This window comes from Cygnus olor, chromosome 6 (assembly GCF_009769625.2).
Source record: "Cygnus olor isolate bCygOlo1 chromosome 6, bCygOlo1.pri.v2, whole genome shotgun sequence".
Lineage (NCBI taxonomy): Eukaryota > Metazoa > Chordata > Aves > Anseriformes > Anatidae > Cygnus > Cygnus olor.
Genome location: NC_049174.1, coordinates 1,047,762 through 1,068,313, shown reverse-complemented (window position 1 = coordinate 1,068,313; position 20,552 = coordinate 1,047,762). Strand labels below are relative to the sequence as shown.

Below are 20,552 nucleotides of genomic sequence, written 5' to 3'. Positions count from 1 at the left end.
TCTCTGTAGTGGTGCCCCTGGGGCTAGCAGGTGGCAGTGCAGTCAGGCTGGTTTGCCTGGCTTCAGTGGGGTATGACCTACTGTCCCCAGTCACTGTCTTTGGTGAAGGAGGAGCGCAGCAGAGCTCTGAGTAAGTTACTGAATGAAGATCTGTGCCCTGTGCCCTGTATTGAGCCACACTTGAATCTTTCAAAAGATCTCTGAATCTTTTAACCTTCCCTTCCGTTCCTTTTTATTTATTTATTTAAATTTAGAGAGCTGTTTTGTATAGAATGCAGGGAAAAGCATCTGGAGATTGTAAAAACTTATGATGGGGTATGTAGGGGATGAACAACTGGCAGGGAAACGGACAACTCAGGGCTGTTCAGGGAGGAACAAGCGTAGTAAAACAGAGTGATAAGGGAATAAAAGGGTCTGGTTGCTTTTGAACAAGTTGCTGGTCAGCACACTTGCCTGGCTATATGCTGTGCATTATCAGCAGTCTGTCCTGTCTAAATAAACTCCATTTGTAATTATTTTTCTGGTGAGGAACTCCTTATTTTTGTGCATGTGTATGGACAGAGATCTACATGCCACAAACTGGAGTCAGGTGTCCATGCATGTGTGGTGCCACCAACTGCAGTGAGCAAGTGTATGTGTGTCAGTGTGTGACTGAGTGGCAGCGAGTATCAAGCTGGACTATCTGCAAGTAGGATAAGTGGCTTGGGAGCCAGGTCTGGGCTGGATACATACGTGTCTGAGTGAGGCAACCAGAGGAGTTGGCTACTGATCAGGAGGTCCAGGCCAAGTACTGGAGAGACTGTAAGGTTCTGCGGGTCAGTGGAGAGACCCATTTGTGTGTGTGTGTGTGTGTGTGCATGCGCGCGTGTGTGAGACCAGCTGTGTGCGACTAGTGGGAATACATGCTCAGCCTACTACTGGATTTTGCAGGAGACATATCATAGATGCCTTAGCAGAGCTTTGTTTCATCTGAGAGTGCATCTTTCCTCATACTTATAGCTGTACCCACCTGACCGCTGATTCCTTTTTATATGTTCATTCTTTTTCCTGCATGTCCCGAAGTGCTTTTTCTAAGTAGGGAGCCTACCCCTGTAGTCCCCTGCTCGCTTGGCTATTCCCAACAGGCTGTTTTCCCCTTGCCAGCTCACTTGCTAACCTCGCGGTGCAGCGGGGATGCGGGGCCGGGCGGCGGGCCCCTGCCCTCTGGCGGCGGCGGCGCGCAGCTTTTGGGATCTAAGCTTAATCTTTAGGAACATGCATATTAGTTTGTCACTAATAAAACACATCTTTACGTACTGAGCTCTATGAATACACTTCACCAGTACTGGTGATGCAGATTTTCAACACAATTTTTCTTATTTTTAGAGCTATACCACCAGGAGGAGAAAATAAACTTCAGTGCTCAGCATCTCTAGTGCTAGTTGTATGTCATTATTTGAGAGTAAAGAATGTATAGGTATGCATTTCTAGCAGCCCTTTTTGTGAATAACCAACCAGATACTTATCTTGGACTTAACCTATGCTAACCAGCTTTCTTACATTTTCTGTTTGTTTTTAACCATTCCAATTCTTTGAATTCATGGTTTCCCTAAGAGGACAGATTATCAGACAGAAAATCTAAACTGCCTGGGTTCCTCTCGGATATCGTGGCAAAAGAGACAGAGATCAGAAGCAGGACTGTGCTTGAGCAAGTGCATCTTGGGATCATTCGTGCTGTGATGTACTACTTGTAGCTTCCAGAGAAGAACTGATGATGTAGATAGGTGTGAGCAGCCTCCTGGAGTGTGTAAGGCTCCAAAGAGCAGCTTCACCCCACAGGGCACCCTGATGTGGGAAGGTGGTGCAAGAGTCCAAGGTCCTGAAACAATTCACCGACTTCTCCACTCCTAACCCTGCACAGCACTGACACTCCTCTCCAGGCCTTTCTTTTTAGGCAAAAAGGCCTTTGTGATTCCTTTATTTTGCTTGCTCTCTGCTCAGTGTAAGAGACTGATGTCAAGCAACATACAGTTGTCTTCTGAACTGGCGCTGTAGGGTTCTGTGCACCTCTGATAGATGCTGAGTATCTTCAGTTTTGGTGTTTCTGAGAGTTGCAGGCTATCAGATACAAATCCTCATTTGAAGAGAGCCTATGATTTCCCAGTTTCTCTCGCAGCAAAGCAGCATGTGTTTTTCAAGGGTTTGTGCCAATAAGGCCTACTGCATTCTTCTATGGACATGACCAGGAAGATAATCTTCCTTTATCATTTACTTACAATTTAATTCAAATTTCCACGACAATGGGAGACACTCCCTGCCTGGGAAAAGTTCTCAGCCTGCAGGGTAGGCCACGGTGGTTTTTGCTGCTTCTCCCCATGTCATGACTTTCTAAGGCCAGTTTTGTCCAGTGTTGGTTAGAATTATGTTAGGTGAGGTAAAGGGAAAATGTGCAATTCCCTGCCTTCAGCTCACACCCTTTTGACATCTGTTTTCCCTGGTGTTTATAGTAAGGCTTTGCTGTGCTACCTGCTACACAGTGTCATGACTACTAGCAATGAGCAACACTTGTTTTCCAGCTCATTGAGCTGTTTCCTGGACTGAATTGTAAGTGTGTGTGTGTATGTATGTGTGTGTGTTTTAAATTAGCCTCACTAGCTTTAAAGCTAGTGAGCTAGCTATACTTTTTCATGGATAAAGTGGTTTTGGTTGCCGTGAACAGGAGAAAACAGTAAGAATCAGGTAACTGAGCTGGCCACAAAATCGGAGTGATGAGAAAAGGTAACTATAGAGACAGGATTTCCCCTGGTACAGAGGAAATAAATTAGCATCATGACTCAATAAACCTGGGCAAAGGTTCCTGTCTAAGATCAATTTCTGAGGTCCCTGTCTATATGACTTTCAATTGATGGCCTAACATAATGGTGCTGGTGGTTTTCAGCTTGAGTTCACCTCAAAACACAAAAGAAACAGCAGCCACTGGAGTGGCATAAAATACAGATTGATTCATTCAGCTGGGGCAAGGAGGTGCTACTTGGAGGTGAGCCCTAGGGAAAGACCCAACAGGGTTATGAAGGTAAGCTCCCCAAAAGTAGTCAGAATCTGAGTTCCCTACCAACTGTAGTGTGAAAATTTGTGTGGTTACACCTCAGTGCATTCATTGTAAAGTGGGAGCTCATCATCTCTTCATTTAATGCCAAAACAGCAGGGACAGAGTGTTTACAGGTGAAGGCCAGGCATAGTTGTGGAGATGTCACATTCTCTCTTAGAACATTGGGAAAGAGATGAGATCTGCTGAATCTGCTTTGCTCTGTTGGATCCACTGGACAACACTTCTGGTGACCCTCAGCCAGGAAATCTGGATGTGTAATGGCACAGGTTATACCCATTGCCAGCACCCTTCTGTTGGCAGACTGGAGCCAAGATGTCTGGCAAGGCTGGTCTAGAGCGAATGAATGAAAGAGAACTTACCTCCAAACTGCCATCAGTGGTGAGGCTAGAACAGCTCAGTTCCCTCCAGTGGTGGTAAGTTGTGCAGAGGAGACACTGGCCGTACCTCAGATGTGATGGGGATTACACCTCAGAGAGCTTTTGTTGGGATGTTTGCTACCTTGGTACTTAGTGCCTGGGCTTTGCTGGTACACTCGTAGGTGTTGAAAGTAACCATATCATGACGCAGAAATAAGCATAATGCCCCCAAACTCTATTCTGACTAAATGAGTGAAATGCACGTAGGACAAGAAACTGTAATGAAAAAGCACCAATTCTTACCGTGGAACATTTCTTGCAGTAGACTTGGTCTGGAGGCACATCTCTTGAACTGTGCGGAAATCGATGAGATTTAGATGTTAAGAAAGAAGCTGTCCTTTTTTAGTCCTTAGAGCAACAAAATCATAGAGCTGTGCTTTGTTACTGGGAGGTGAATGTTCACAGGATAAGAGCAGGCATTGGATCGGTCAGGATCAGTAGCAAATTAGCAGATTTTAACATTAAAAAAAAAAAAGGTGGTGAGGGGGCTAGAAAGTCTGAATATTTCCAAGGCCAGGCTACAGCTGAAGACAGTCATAACAGTTAATAACCACAGACATATTTGACTGCATTTTGACCTTCTCACTTCCGCTGTCTGTACAAAGTGGTTCACCCCCATTGTGTACCCATATGGAAAACCTGCAGTAGAGTTGCAGTGCTCTTTGATTCATGGTTATTAGGTAATGTCTTTTACTACTTCAAGGAACAATGATGAACTTGCCAGTATCTGCTGCAGTGCCGATGGTGCAACGTTGTCTTGTAAAAAAAGTTCTCCAATGTGCGCACTCCAACAGATTACAGAGTCACGGAAACCTTGCAAATGTGACTTTCTGTCCTGATTTTTCTCGTCCAAGTCTGAGGTAAATCTGGTGAGATGGAGGGATCAGCTCGTACCTGAAGGCTGCTCTGCTGCCTTCCTCTGTGGTGTACGGGCATCGGGGGCCCAGCGGGCGGCTGCAGCGCTCGGACAGCTCACGTTAACCCTGAGGGGCTGCGTGTCGCCTGAGGAGCTGTAACGGCCGCCTGAGGGGCGAGTAACGGCCGCTGCGCGAGGTGGTATCGGCCGCAGCGCGAGCGGGTAACGGCCGCCTGTCATGGCGCAGGGCGCGCGCCCGTCCGCCAGGGGGCAGCAAACCCCTTCGGGAGCGCGGCGCTGCGGGCGGGGTGCCGGCCCCGCTGCCCGCCGAGCCCCGGAGCGGAGCGGTCAGGTTCGGGGGCCGCCGGCCGCCTTCGTGCCCCGCGGCCGCGGCCTGCGCCCCTGAGGTGTACGCGGCTTTCCCGTACCGCGAGGGGGCCGCGCCTCGGCGCTTGCCTTCTGTCCGGCCGGGGGGTGGAGGGGGAGCGGCGGTTCCTTAGCCGTCCGTGGCCAGGACCCGGGACACTCGCTCGGCCCCGCTTCCCCGGCGCCGTCCCGGAGGCCGGCGGCGCTTCCCAAGGAGGGCCGGCAGGTGGCAGTGGTGCCCGGCGGGACGGGGCCACGGCGGGTCTGTGTGTGTCTGTGTCTGTGTCTGTGTGTGTGTGAGTGAGTGAGTGAGAGTGAGTGAGTGAGTGAGTGAGTGAGTGAGTGAGTGAGTGAGTGAGTGAGTGAGTGAGTGAGTGAGAGAGAGAGAGTGAGAGAGAGGAGCAGAGCGCGCCCGCCCCGAAGGGCACCTCCGTGCTGCCGGTTATCGGATCAGCTCCTCTGCTCCGCGCTAGCTGCCCGCGTCTCCTTCGCAGGTTTTGTTTTTGACGGAGGTTTTCTGCATGTTCTTCGTCTCCCCTAAACCAAGCGCTGTGTGTAGCGCTCAGATGTATTGCGAATAAGCAGAATTTGTTAGCGTGTTAAAATGAAATCATTCATCCTCAGTGCAGGGGATAGTCCTGGACTCGGGCTCCTGACTCTCTCTTATTTGGCAGCACAACTTTTTATCTCGGACACACACTTTCGGTGGTACAAATTAATCTACAAGGAGAGACACTGCGTTGCCGCTGGCAAAGAAACCTTCCTTTTGTAGTAGTAGTGACTAATTTACATGCCTGCCTCCGCTCTCTTTCTAGCCTTCTATTCACAAGCAACATATCAAGGGTGGTCGAATGCCAGCAGAACAGCCTGTCTTCGGGAACGATATTAGCTTTTTTTTCACCCTTGCTTGCCTCTTTACTTGTGCTGGCACAGAAAGCCTGTCAATACAACCTCCATCGTTACCTTATTTTTCCTCATTGACTTTCCTCCCTCTCCAGGTCCCTTCAACCCTTCGGTTTGTTCCTGATAAATATCTTGACACCGAGAAAGGCGCTAACAGGTTTGCGTGTGTTTTTATTTAGAAGTCATTCTTTCTGAGCTCGATTTCGAAGAAGCAAAAGTCTCTGTAACTGTCACCTGAATATTTCATGTCTGATTCAGCTGCCTTGTCTTTCTTGCTCAGGGTAATTATAAGCTGCCCCGTAGCCACGAAAGAACTTGAGCTTCTTGCTGAAATCGCACCCAGCCGTTTCTCTCCACAGGGAGAGGGAGAAAGGAGGTCTGCAAGAGTTCATGTTAATAATGACTTAAATGCTCATTTCCCACACATCTTTGCTAGCGCAAACAACTAAAATAGTCCACTTGCAAAGAACCTGATTCAGCTTTCTTGCATTCCACAATAACAGATGGATTGCTAGACTGTTTACTGTTGCTTCCCACAAACTTCCTGTTAGTAAACTCCTGTATTATTTATGAAACAGAAAAATTACAAAGAAGTACCCTAGCTGATTACTGCCTGCTGGTGAACCACTGCCAGAGAAACTTTTTATACAAATATGTGTATGAGAGCAAAGATTGCTCCAGCTGCTGCTTTTTTTTTTGTTTTATTCTTACAATTGTTCATTTCACAGTATTCTGCAACCCTGACTGGACTCGTGGCCCTATTGTGTTGCATTCCCAGCAGGTATTTCCTGCATCCAGACATTTACAGTCAAATCGAGGCATTCATGGATGTGTGAAGGAGCAAGGGAAAAACAAACAAACAAACATAAAAGCATGCATGCGTTGTTACAGCAATCAGCTACGAATAAGAAATGTTTGAAGCCTTTTTGTTTCACGATGACAATGATGAACGAGATGTTACTAATGTGATATTAATCTCTGCTGCCTTAGTGTAGGAAGTCTGTTATCTTGGAGCTGTTGGTAGAAAAGAGAGAGAATATCAATCACCTTCATGCTACTTCTGACATAAGTAGGTAGCAAATGCAAAGAAACTATTTTCCTCTCAGTTTGGCTGTTAAACTCCGTGAAACATATGAGCTGAGAAAAGCACTTTGTTTTCACTGCATCCTGTAGGTTAGACTGATTTCTGACTTTCAGCAGCATGAGAAGGGAGGCCAGCCTATAGTCCATTTGCACAACGTATCAACAAAGCTAGCTAATTTAAAAATTAGTCTGTAATAAAAAGGAATAAAATGTAACGCAGAAATATGAATCTTGTATGTTACCCAAAGTACTTGTAGTGATTCTAGAAATAACACTTGACCTAACACTAACACAGTCATTCTGTTTTTTGAATAGCTGCTATTATATTTCCCTGCGTTTCTGTTCTATGTATGTGTTCTGTATGAACGAATTGGCTGCTCCACCTGATATTTATGACTGTAGACGTGCATTATACATACATACAGAAATAGAATGAAAATTTTCCTGATCTGAGATACCGTTAAGTCTTCCTTGAGATTTTTATTTGATTCCCTAAACTGAAATCAAAACTCAAACCAGCACTGCAGACCGAGTGCTTTCTAATGTTATAGACCTGCTATCATGGATCTTTCATTGCATAAAGTTTAACACAAAAAAGCTGCTGTACATTGTAGGCATCTGCAGAATGCTGCTTAAATCATCATATACCTTTATAAGGACTGTATCTGCAAAGAGCTGATACCGAATGGAATGGGGCATCTGCTGATCCTGGGGCAGAGCTCGTTTGTGTGCATTTATCTGTGAGACAATGTCACATAACTTAATCACTCGTTTCAAATAATAATATTTTCTCTGATCAAATTCTCTCCTCTGCATTTTTAAACGCTCTCACTTTAAGCGCCTATTGACAGGAAAAGTATTCAATATTATTAAGGGCAGATGATCAACTGCAGTATCTGTCTCCTGATGCTTCACTCCACCAAGAAGAAGCTTGTGACAGATGTTTCTATGTTTTATGCAAATAGGAACTTCATGGATCAGTTTTCCTTTCCTCCATGGAATATATGCAGCTGGAAAATAAAAATCCAGCTCCACTGCATGAAGGAAAAAAAAAAAAAGAAAAAGAAAAAGAAAGAAAAGCCACTGACCAAACAGGCAGCCAAGAGAAAGCAAGCGGTACAAGTGAAATCAAAAAAATTGGACTGCTGGTTCCTAGGATCACTTCTGGGTGTCTTAAGTCAAGCAGTGTATGCGATGATATAGTTTTTGTGGGCTTTCTCTGTGACTACACTATCGCTCACAAGTCGTTGCTGAAAGACGAAAAAATCTTTCCTGGGTTGTGTGTGTATGATTGCTTCTTCACAAATAATTTTTTTACCATTTCTGATGTGCTGTTTTCATTCTCACAGTAGTTATGGAGAACTATCTGTATTAGATTTAATATGTAAGTATATTAAAAATAGTGAAGCTGAGCTTGCATATGAAGAAATGATTACAGTTTATATGTTATAAATAGTGTAGAGACATTTATATAAACAGTATGGATTTAGTTATGTTCTTTATAATAGCACAGAAAACTGGATATGTAAAAGTGATTGATGAAAAGAAGATGGAAAATTTCCTTCCTGTTTATTAAAAGAAACAAAACCCCCCAAACTTAGCAATTTAGTGGAGGTTTAAGGGAAATATAGTTTTACAGATTATGATACAGTACAGAAAATTTCTATTTAGTGATTTCTAAAATAGCTTACAATAAGGACAGATTGTTGAATCTTACCTACTATTACCCTAGAAAAACATGAGAGGTGATCATCCTAAATGCTAATGATAAAAAAAGCTATATTTTTAAATGATTATTAAATAAAATTAATATTGTTCTTTTAAACTGACCTGGTCTTCTTACATTATTTCTAATTTTATATAGTTCTTTTAATATTTCTGTGCAATTAATTTTTATCATCAGACGTCAGAATATGTCTAATGGATTCTTAGTCAGTTTGTCTGTACCTTATTTTCTCGGTGAAGTTTTTCTTAATCTTGTATATTTTCAGTGTTTTAAAATCTATTGTGGGTCACAGAAATATTTTTTGGAGATCCTCATTTAGAATTTAATTTTAAATCTGTATCTCATATACTGTAAACACTCAGTTGGAAACTATGATAATTTCTGTTTCCCCGAAGCCTGGTTTTGTATCATACTATTGTATAGAATCTTGTCTCGATCTCACGACTAGTCAAAAGCTGGGAGATCTTTATCCACTTCAGATGTGCTACAAAGTTTTGTTGAAAAGTCCCTTTCTGTACTTTTTTCTATTTAAATTTATAATAAACATTAGTGATTTTATGTAGATTTATTTTAATTGAGTTCCTTAAAAAAACATAGCCAAAGATAAAGTGCCAATATCGGGAAAAGAAGAAAGAAAGAGGCTACATGTGTAAATGAATATCCTGCTTAACTGAATCTAATTTAATTGGACAGCAAATAATTAGCAATATGTTTGTACATATTACATCATGTCTGCTTTTGCAAGTAGCTGTGCAGCTAGTAACGTTCTGCAGGTAAGGTGCTGTTTCAGTTAAGACCTGTATCTGAAAAGTCAAATGCCATCCTAGAATCAAGTATTAATAGAATAAACTTAATTTTAGTTTTTCATAAGTGCAGCTGCATTTTCTGTTTAATTATAGATTCCCACAGCAGTAATTTTTCCATGACCTGCTCAATCTCAAAAGTCAGAAAATTGCTTCTTTTTTGAAGCTGACAATAGCACGGTATGTTTCCAAAGGAGAAAGACAAATTACAGAAAATCATTACTTTAAGCATACCTAAATAGCCAGGAAGAAATCCTAATTGAAAAGTTTGCTAAAATGAGAAAAACTTAGCAGTGCTTTTTTTTTTTTTTTTTATTTAGAAAAAAATTATCTCGTTGTTGGTAGCTTTAGAAGCTGCATATGATATCATGCCTTTAATTTCACTGCTCACCTTCTATGCCCCTTCTTTTCTCCCTGATAAGGTTACACAAAATATTTTTAGGAAGCAAACATTTTAACTGAAGAGGAATTAATTTGTAGATGTGTTTAATAATCTAAATAGATTGTTCTTTGAGAAGCTGATGCAAAGGTAATGGGAATCTTCATATTTCTTTGCATGGGCTTTCCAAGCAGTCTGTGAGCCTGTATTTTCCAGTAGTAGTTTCCCTAGTTTCCAAAGGGGAAATTGCTATTTTAAAAGAATTTTGTAACCATATAATTATTGTAATATATGTACAGGTGATATTTATGTTAAAGTTTAACACGATTCAAGTCAATAATTGACTTAGAAATGACTAACGTTAGAGTAATCCTTAAATGAGTATGTACTTTAACAAAGACAGCTTGGCTAGTGGGGTGGGAGTGTGACGAAGGCAGTGCCCAGGCCGTTGGGCAGCCGTGATCAGGCTCACAGGGCAGATCTTTTCCTGAGTCCTGACGCTCTGTGTTTGGGGGAATGTGTGTGGGGGGGTGGATTTACGAATGCTGTGTGCAAAGGCATTATGCAGTATTGTAAGGAAACGGCACTGCTGCTGGCAGGCGAGTAGCCCCAGGATGGGCTGCAGGATGTCTGCAGCTGCTGGGAGCCAGTCCCCCTTTTGTCCCTGCTGCCATCCAGCAGGGGTTTATTTGGTCAAGGCCATCCACCACATGGCATCACCAGGAGCATCACCATGGCCTCACCTCCTGCATTCCCCTGACAGAGACCTCCCGCACCAGGGGAACGCCAGGAAAAAACCTGCAGAGCAGCAGCACTGCTCTTCTGTTTTCCATGCTTCCTGTTCTGCTGTCTGTGTAGGTGCAAGCTACCAGTCATTAACTTCATTACTGCCAGCTAGGGCATTTCTGCCCATAGTTTTTCAAAAGAAGAAAAAAAAAAAAAGAAAATAGGTTTGAAGTTCATGGCAACCCTCTCTCGCCAGATGCCTCCTACCTTATTTTTTAGGGGAATTGTGGTCCTGCACATGCTGCCATCACTGGACTTTAACTTGGAGCTGAGCTAATGACACCTCACCTCCCGTTGCTCATCGCTCCAGTTTGACCTGTGCAGTGCAGAGCAGCTATCACAGAGCACAGGGAAATCAGACGTGGCCGGTGCCATACACGGGCAGCCCCAGGCCCGCATAGGATTTCAGAGGGGCTGGTGCTGGCATGGAAGATGTGGGCAGTGTGGCAGGAGGAGGGCTGGCTGTGGGGAACAGCCGCTAACATCTCCTCATGGGGATGATCCATCCCCACCTGAAGAAAGCCTTCCCTGGGTCCCTTCTGCTGCCATAAAATACCTGGGAAAGAGTTGCCTGCCTAGGTGAGTAACCATGGTAATACGTCTTGAGCAGTTTCAGTAAGAGATCACAGAAAAAGGTCTTACCCTTTGTCAGCTGAAGCCTTCGTGCCTTTCCCCATCCCTGTGTTCTGCATTTCCCATTGTTAAATGACAGTAGCTCTTACAATTAGGGCCAGACCATGGTCCTGTTAGAGAAGGAGGTGATTAGAGTGATTCTTATCACAAAGATGACAACCATTAGAGGAGAAATTTGATGTATTTTGTCTTATTTCCATGAACCAACAGGTCAGGTTTACCCAGGTGGCTCTCACTATAAAATACACAGAACAAGCTCAGGAACACTGTTGTCTCTGCACAAATGCTGGGGCAGCTCCATGGTGATAGAAACAGTTATAACTCTGTCAAAGCTGATTCCAGCTTACAGTCCATAATGTAATGATCTAATCCAAACCTTTTCTGCATGATGCACTCTATGCTTATTTTTTAGTTTTCTGCTTTTTAAGATATTGAATTTAAAAAGTTTAAATGTAAATTAACACTTCTATTTTTGGCTCTGGTTAATCACCCAATAAATACATGAGAGAAAAAATGTTGTTTTCAGTCCAAATGTTGACCTGTACCTTATGGTGAAAGCACACCCAGGCGAAATGAATGGGCTGGCTTGTAGTATAAGGGCAATTCAAAGCAAGCAAGGGGGGGCAGGACATCCTCCTCCTCTTAGAGTTGTGCAGGCCAGGCTTTCATTTAAAGTCAAATGAACAAATAGGGTAAGTTCACCATACTTGCCCGATACTTTTGCTTTCCACTACTTTGTTTCTTTCTTCACTGGTGTGAAAAAGCAGGCATTTACTTATGAGGGAGGGGGTTGCACTTTTCTTTTTTCCTTTTTTCTTTTTCTTTTTAAAATTTTGTTCTAATTTTTCAGTCATTTATTAACGCTATCTCGTTTTATGACCCACCTGGTCCCATGCCACGCTGATCCAGAGAGCCTTGTTTTCCTGACAGCTGGCTGATCACCAGCACAATCTGATGGAGAACTGGGGGACTCAGTGGAAGGACCTTGACCCCCCAGCCAGCCACTCTTTGTTGGGTGCTTTCAGGCCGAGGCCTCCCCTAAAGACGAAGGCGATTTCTATTTGCCAAAGTGGAGAGACAACAGGAGAAAGAATAAAGAAAATCTTCTAAGCAGTCAGCTGAACTTGTTCAGACTGATACCAGCTTGCGGTATTCAGACGGCAGCTAACCCAAGGTTTCCCTAACCTTGGCAGAAGTGCGGGAAATAGTTGCAGGAGGATGAAGTGTTCTTGAACTGTTTCTCCAATGTATCAAGCTCAAGAAGGCTTTTCTGCAATATTAAGCATGTGCCTCTCTTTTCTTCCCCTTTAAAGAAACTTTTTATTGTAGACTATAAAAGGGGGAAAAAAAATCAATATCTGTCTGTTTGCAGACCCCTGTGCTGCTTCTACACTACCCAAGGACAAAGATGCAAATCAGGACCTCCCTGGTATAATAGCTTTTAGAAGGCAAATTACTTTTTAAAGTCTTACAGTAAAAGCAAAAGCTTAAAAGAAATAGCTGTACTCAAGTATCGTTTTAAACAAAAAGGAAAAAAATATTAACCACATTCTTGAAAACATCAGCCAGAGCTTCCCTGGAAGCATCAAAAACAGCATTCCAGATAAAAGCAGCATGATGTGAAAAGACCTGATCAGCAACAGATTGATGTCTGGGCTTGGGGACTAATGTAAGAACTTAAAGACTTGGCTGGAGAATATATCTTGAGAAGCATAAATATATAAGAGGATGCCAAACCATGAAAGGCTTCCTTTGCACTGAGAATTCAGAAATCGGCGTGTTGACAAGCAGGGAAGCCAATGCTGCAAGCAAAGCGCACAGGGTGATGAATAAACTCAGCCTTTAGGAGCCTAGGATGAGATTGAGAAAGGATCCAACCTATTTAGCCACAGCTGGCAGTCTCTACACCCAGCATTTAGGTGCTGTCAAGCCTCAGACCTCTCCTCCCAGCTGCCACCCAGTGCTGCTGGTGCTGGCGTCCCACTGACTGGAGCTGCTGGATTTGATGCTGCCCAGCTGCTCCAAAGTCTTGCTCCATGCCAGCGTAGCCAGGATGCATCCTCAAAAGCGTGCTTGCTGGCTGGCCCTAACACAGGCACAACCAAGGACCAAGCGTTGTGTGTCACAGTGTATGCAATATGGCTGTCACCACACAGGTAGAAAATATCTCTGCCTGACTTCTCCTGCACCTGATAGGCACCCTATGTGATTCAGTCTTAGAGAGTCTTCCAGGAGACTCCATGTAGACCTCCTCCTGTGCACCAGGTGAGAGCTTGGAGGCCATGGGGCCTTTGGCTAGCAGAGGGGGTCGGGGCAGACACATGCCACCACAACAGCCAGCTCCACCACGGCCTGCTCGGAGCTATGGCGGTGGAAAATGAGATGTAATCCTTCAAGAAACATGCAAAGTGAAGGGACAGATACAGCTCACATGGTTCTTCAGCACGTGACCTAGTCACCCTTCATCAGCTGGAGGAGTCTCTCTGGGATGCCAGCAGCGAAGTCGTATTCCTCCCGTGTAAGAACAAATTACAGTTTTCTTCCAGCTGTACTTAAAATTGGATAGTTCAATAACTAGCCTAGAAATACACAGCAGATTTACATATGAAGCAGTTATAAGGGAGCTGAATAGGTCCTAGCTAATGTGCAGGCTGATTTTTGATGGATAAACTCAGTTTAAAAGTTCAATTTTAAGGAAAAAAGATGTCTGCAAAAATATGTGATGTGCTTGTTGTAATCAGGTGGAGAGGAAAATATAAACTCTACATCTAAAAGAGCAACTTTAGAGTGCAAACCAAAGTAGAGAACTCTGACAACTTCAGCTTTTGCATTTAGCAAATCCTACCACGCAACAGCCCAAGCTAAACTGCCTTTCTCTGGTTTGCAAGAGATCTTGAAAGTCCTTTAAACTTGTTGACTCGCTCCACTTTTGCCAGGCCTTCCCACGTAAGCACACTGATCCGAACACAATCATCCCTTGAGATGTACTCGTGCTATTGTCAGGTACCTCCTGGAGGCTGAACACCTACCCTGGGAGGATGCCGCTAAGTAATGCGGCACCTCTTCTTCCAGCAAAGCGATTAATGAGTGTGCATCTGATGGCTCTTGTTTGTGTTCGGCTGGCAGGGATGGCACCACCAAACTTGAGCTCACTTGTCACAATGGCAATTGAGTGGAATTTAATTATCTGCTGGAGAGAAGCCCTGACAGCTGTGGCGTAGGTTTTTTAGTGTGGATGTTGCCTTGATTGCAAGAAAAATATCAAGGGCTGGTGAGAAAAGCCATGTTCTAAAAGCCTCTCTGCATGGGTTAGACCACTGCCTACCAAAGAGGTATGTGATAATCCCAAAGCTATTTATTGACTTTTGTGTCAGATTGCAGTTAGAGTTTATCTTTACTGAAAGTTGTCCTCAGGAATTCTTTTATTTCATCAGAAGCAACTTTTCTTTTCCAGGCCTTAGGCTGGAGGTGCAGTGTTTGCCCACCACATTGCCCTGGGGTTGCCTCTTGCTTGTGCTTCCCGGAGGAGAGGTGATGGTTCCTGCTGCTTCCCGAATCAGTGCCCTGCTGGCAGGAAAGCCATTGTACTAGTGGCAGCATCAGGTAAGACCTCATTGTTTTCTTACAGCAATGGCTATCACTGATAAACTAAAAAAAAAAAAAGAAAAAAAAAGAAAAAAATAAAAAAAAGGCAACTGCTTTTTTTTTTTAATATAACTTTCCCTTAGCTTGTTAATATTGCTCCTTACACATGGCACCACAACCAGTGTACTGTTTTTTAGTTTTTTATTTTTACAAGTCTTTTTCTTGTTGGCAAGCAAGTTATCATATCAGTAGACCTCTGAAGTCACTGACATGCTCTGAGATGGTGAAGGCACTTTAGTAATAATTTTCTTTATAGACTTGCACGAGTAAATGACCCATACTAGGAATAAGAAGCTGCCCTGTTTTGGCATTTTACACTTTTGGGTCAAATCATGAAAGTTGCTGAAATCATACTGGTTTGGCCGTAGCAGCCCACTTTTCACTCTTTCTTTTCAGAGATGATGGGCATTGCTTCAAGATGGTTTTCCCCAGGTCTCCCTCATGTAACCACCAGTAGTTTTGATGTGATTTTGTCAAGCATTGTCCTGCAGTTAGCCACACTGCACCCAGTTTTCCTCTCTGACACATGACTGCCTTTGCCTACAATTTATCTGTGCATTTTCTGTTTCCTGGCGCCATTGCCAGGGGCTAAATTCAGAGGTTAGACACAAGGTGTATACACTGCTCTTCTTGCAGTCTAGATGTTTTTACTCATTCAGTTTTGCCTAGGCACACATGAGCTCATGTTTTCTATGTTTAAAAAAAAAAAAGCAGCCCTTCTGAAATACTGTATCTTCTGTATTAACACAGGAGCCAGAACAAGGTGCAGCTTAGTGAATAGCGAGAGTTGGCTGGATGCTTACTTGCTGCCTGACCGCCTCAGGGGTTGGGACTGGATGGTCTTTAAGGTCCCTTCCAACCTGAACCATTCCATGGTTCTGTGATCAGTGACGCTGGTTTGTGCTCAGAGCAGATCTCCCTCCATGCCCAGGCATCACTGCCCCTGTCACTTGCCTCCCCTGCTGCGGCAAGGGCAGCGGGAGGGCCCATCTGGGAGAGAGCCTCGGGAAAGCTTTTCTTCCCCCCAAAAAGCCTATGCGCTGTAATCTGTTTATATCAAGCACTGGCAGCCCTTGCTGACTGCTGTTAGGAACAGGGGAAAAAATATTTGGAAATTCTGGAGTTAAATCTCTGTAAGTTGCACAAAGATAACACTTAATAAACATGAATACATGGTAGGGCTTTTTTTTCCCCATCTTCTTTATATGACTTATAGACTTACAAGCTTTTATCTTATTTTATGAGGCCATGTGAAATAAATTAAATGTAACACAAGATGCTGTTAAAAAAGATTTTATGACATCAAGAACTGGTTCTATATTAGGACCAGATCCTACACAGACTTATGCATGTGAGTTATTTTGCTCCCATAGATAAGCTATTGAATCAAGCATGGCTAACCATTTAAATTTTCAGAATCAGGTCCTCATTTTGGAAGCTCTTATCATTGTTAAATCAATGTGAAAGTGAAATCTGTCTCCTCTCAAAAGGAAATTGCCAAGACTTTCTACACGGAGATTTGGGATCTGTAGAAAATGAAGCCTTTTTATTTTTTCTTCCCTCCAATAATCTGTTCAGTGAACAAGCTGTGAAAAATAGTTCTATATTTTTTCCATGTGATGCAGCAGACGGTAAATTTCCATTTAAAAGAATGATCAGAGTAGCTGCTGGCACTGAACTCTGTTGTCTTAGTCAAATCTACTTACAAAGAGTTTACAGCAATACAATAGTTTATTATTTCACTCAACCAGAAATCAGATGAAAAAGGCAAAGGGGAAGCCTGAAGTAGGTTCATGGTCAGAATTCTTTTCTTTCTTAACATCTTGTTTTTTTAAATGCAGGAGTTGAGATCAGTAGTTTTATGTGTAAGGAGGAGAATATTTCTTTTCACCTCTACTTTTGTATGCCGTGAAATAATCAGACTTCACTCTTCTATAGTGCCTTTCTTCTGGGGATCTGAAAGCACTTTACAAACATTAATTAAAGTCTCACAACACCCATGTGGAGGTAAAGCAGCATTGTTTGTACATCTAATGCAGAATGCTTAACCTGATTCTTTAAGTACTATACAAGGACTATAGTAAAATAATGGAATATCCAAAGCAAATTAATCTAACTGAATTGCTAGCAGTGTACGTATGTTTATATATATATATATGTGCATGCATGTGTATATGTCTGCAGATTTATATATATTGTTGTATGCCTTATCCTACACTTCATCTGCCCCGTATATTCTGTCCATTGTTGTCACAGGTGATACTGTGAGTACTGCTGTATCCATCTCTCTGCACGATCTTTCAGTTCCATCCATAATTGATTTCTTCTATGAAACCTGGGATAATCTCCCATCATTACTGATTAGGCTGGGACTCCTTTTAAAAATTAAAAAATAAAATAAATATCCTTTTTCTTGAAAAGCAAAATGAGCCCCGATGGTGCTCGCTTTCCTCAGCCCTAGTCCTAAGCTCTCTTGCAATTTAAAAATGCTTCTGGGTCACCAGCATTAGACTGGTTTCTTAATCTTCATCATGTCTTCTTTCTGCAAACTTTGCTTTCTTTGTTTGTTTGCCTGATGTAGTCTCAGATCTTCAGCACAGAGATAGCACCTTTTATCTCTGTGAAGTGTCATGCAAAATTATGGTGGTGCGTAAATATTTAATAATAATATTAGCAATGGGGATTAGAGTCCTGGAGGAGCATGTTTCCTCCCTTGCAAGAGGCAGAACATATAATGAGCGCTTGTGCTCTTTCATTGCCATGGGAAGAGTTTCTCTGCTCCCATTTTCCAGTTGTCACTCTTGTCTTCTTGCTGGGGCTGTTGGGACATACTGGACGTGACTGGGAATGGCTTGGTTAGTGCTGGGTGAAGGACTGCTCTTTCAGGCTGGTGGCCTGCTTGAGCCTCAGAAAGAAACTCAACTAAAATAGGTTTCCTTATTTTCTAGTTAGTGAAATGAAAACCTAGGGAAGCAGTCATACCTTCTGACACCTGTCCTATGGCCTTAACCATCTCTGTTTGGAAGGAAAATCGAATGCAACTTCAAGTAATCTCAAAATCACATTTTGGGACAGGAAATCTAAACTTCTCATCAAGAAAACATCACAACAGAAGTGCAGTGGCTTTCCCAAAACTTTTATTTTTGGACAGTGCCTGTTGTCTCCTGCAATCCCCATTGTAGTGCCACTAGGAGGATGTGCCATGGATGGAGGTGGCCAGAGACTGTGCTGTGGGACACAGGTGCACCTCGGGGGGACCAGGCGCGCGGAGCTCCAGGCTAACAGCCAAATCCGCACGACACTTGTATCATACAAGGGCCCTTCACAAAAATGTTTTCCTTTAGCTGGGGATAAGCTTCATCTCTCAAGGGTCCTTCAGGAGTGAAGTACAGGGAGAAATCCACTTTTTATTTTACATTTCAACAATGATCTTCTCACCACTGTGCAGAGGAGCAATGTCAACAGCCTGCTGCAGGCAGGAGCCCAGCCACTGCTGCCATGGGAACATCCAGGAGTGCCCCAACAAGGGACAGACATGACCTCGGGGGCTGCCTTGGGGGCTGGAGGGACTCTGGGGCAGTGCCATGGTACATGGGCTGCCAGCAGCTTGGGGCTGTCCCCAGCTCACAGCTCATCTGTCCTTCTTGCTTCCTCCCTCTGAGCAGCACAGATCTCCAAGTGGCTTGGCTCTCTAACTAGATACATTTTCTAGGAGGGGGTTTATTGCTGTACCTTACTTAAATCTGAAGTTTTCTAATGATTGTGGCCAATAACAATTAATTTAACATAATTAAGGCAAATATACACATCCAATTGCCAAGCACAACATTTTTCTCATTCATTTATGACTTAATAGACATCAGTGTATATGTTCAGTCTTTACTAATTGCACAGTTGATAATTCTTTATGACTTCGAGGAGTTCAACGTTTTCTGTCTTTACTTCACTGGCTGCACCCTCTTAGTGTAATCATACTCTTAATTTTGTTTAACTTATGCTAAAGCAAAATATGAATCTAAACCACAGGAGGCAAATAAAACACGTCATTGTACAGTTCGCTACATTTTATAAAACCATTTTGCAATGGGAGCCATCCACCCGTTCTGTTCAATGGAATAAATGGGATCTAACCACGTTTTAAGGACCACGCTCATCTTTAAACTGATTAGTTTCTACCCTTATTACAAAGCACAGACTGGGTCTAACATCTCATTTTATATGCAATTAAACAGGCGAGCCCTGCTGCCTCCAGCACAGTCATTGCGTTGTCATTATTTACCTTGCTGGCTTTGCAGTACAATGCCTGGGCTGCAGGCAGGATCTGCCCAAAGGGGATGCCCTGGGGACGTGGTGCTATGGCAGGGAGAGGGGCATCCTCCTGCTCCCTGCACCCGGCTGGGGATGCATTCCCCCTCGGCACCAGGCAGTGGGAAAGGAGCCAGCACCTTAACCCAGGGCTGGATTTGGGTGGCCAGTACTTGGTCAGGGTACGACCAGTACGGGTCAGTGCTACTCCCACAGTGCTGTGGGGATGCCAGACCTGCCCTGTGTGAGGTGCCTGCCTTCTCCTGCGGAACTCCACCACAAAAAAGGTGAGTCTGAAATGTAGCACTTTCACTGAGACAAGACAGACATAATTTCCTATGCACAAGGAAAAGGTCAAATTTTTTTTTTTTTTTTTTGCCATTTCTGAAGCTCCCCTCTGCTTGCCCAGCACACCCCAGACACTTCCACAGAAGAGGCAATGAATAAATGTAATGCAGAAAAACAAACAAACAAACAAAAACAACAACACACACACACAAAAAAAAACTTTAAAAAAAGCCCCCAAAACTCAGACAGTTTTGCCCCCCACTGACAAGCAGTGCCCAGCAAGACTGCCCCACCAGCATCCTGCTGGGGGTCCCAAAAAGCCTCCCCCAGTGGCTGGGGGCCCCTGCCCCGATCCCTGCCGGGCAGGAACAAAGCCCCTGTGGCACAGGGCTGGTAGGGCCAGATCCTGCTTGCCTCTGGCAGCCTGGCTAAAAACACGCAGGGCTTAAAGCAGGCACAGATCGAGCAAGGTGAGTGAGCAGCAGGCCTCTGCTCCCAGGGCCAGGTTTCTTTCTCTCCCGCTCCTTCTCCTCCTCTCCTTCTCCGTCTTTTTTTTTTGGACATCGTGTTTAACACTTGCACAATTTGGTGAAATTACAAGCCCGAGAGGACAGAGGGAGAAGCCAGTCTGTTTAAAAAATAAAAAGAGGACATGATTACTTTGCCGAAGCTGTACTTTATATTTTATCTTCCAAAAGAGACAAAGGGAATAAATACTTAAAACCCAGCGGTGACGACAGTGAAGCAATCATGCAGTCGCTGGATACCTTTGTCTCGGGAAGACATGTAGTCATTTTTACATGTCTGCCACTGCGTGTCAAACCTTTCTTTTCTTCCCCTTTCCATTTTGGATGGCCAAACTGATTATCTAAAATAGAAAATTAGCACACAATGGCTTTACTCTGTGATACCCCTTATGCAACTAATGGGCAAAGCTTGTTAATTGGTTGTAAATGCCAGCAGGTTGCCAAGATAATACTTCAGAAATAAGCGGGTATTCTGATAATTACAGCAATCTTCATCTATAAAAGCTTAAGTAGATGAAGTACTGGCTGGCTTAAAACCAAGATTTATCCCGCTGCACTCGCATTAAAAGAAAAAATAAGATGAAAACAATAATGTAGCAAAACAATTATATAGCAGGAAGCGTTGTAGGTTTTAGAGATTGTGAAAACTCAGAAAGTAAAACAGTGCTGTAATAACCAGTTATGGAAAAATAGGCCATTTACATTTGTGTATAATTAAATAGTAGGCTATGCAATTTCACTTTTTAAA

At 43.4% G+C, this 20,552-nt stretch overlaps 1 long non-coding RNA gene across 2 annotated transcripts; it reads left to right on the top strand.

The window, feature by feature from the left end:
• The first annotated feature begins 4,721 nt into the window (after positions 1–4,721).
• On the top strand, positions 4,722–6,500 carry LOC121071889. Of its 2 annotated transcripts, none has more exons than XR_005820840.1 (3): positions 4,722–4,952; positions 5,725–5,786; positions 5,910–6,500. It is a non-coding gene; the product is annotated as an uncharacterized LOC121071889 (long non-coding RNA). The 2 variants fall into 2 exon arrangements; XR_005820841.1 differs by lacking the exon at positions 4,722–4,952 and adding an exon at positions 5,112–5,220.
• The last annotated feature ends 14,052 nt before the right edge of the window (positions 6,501–20,552 follow it).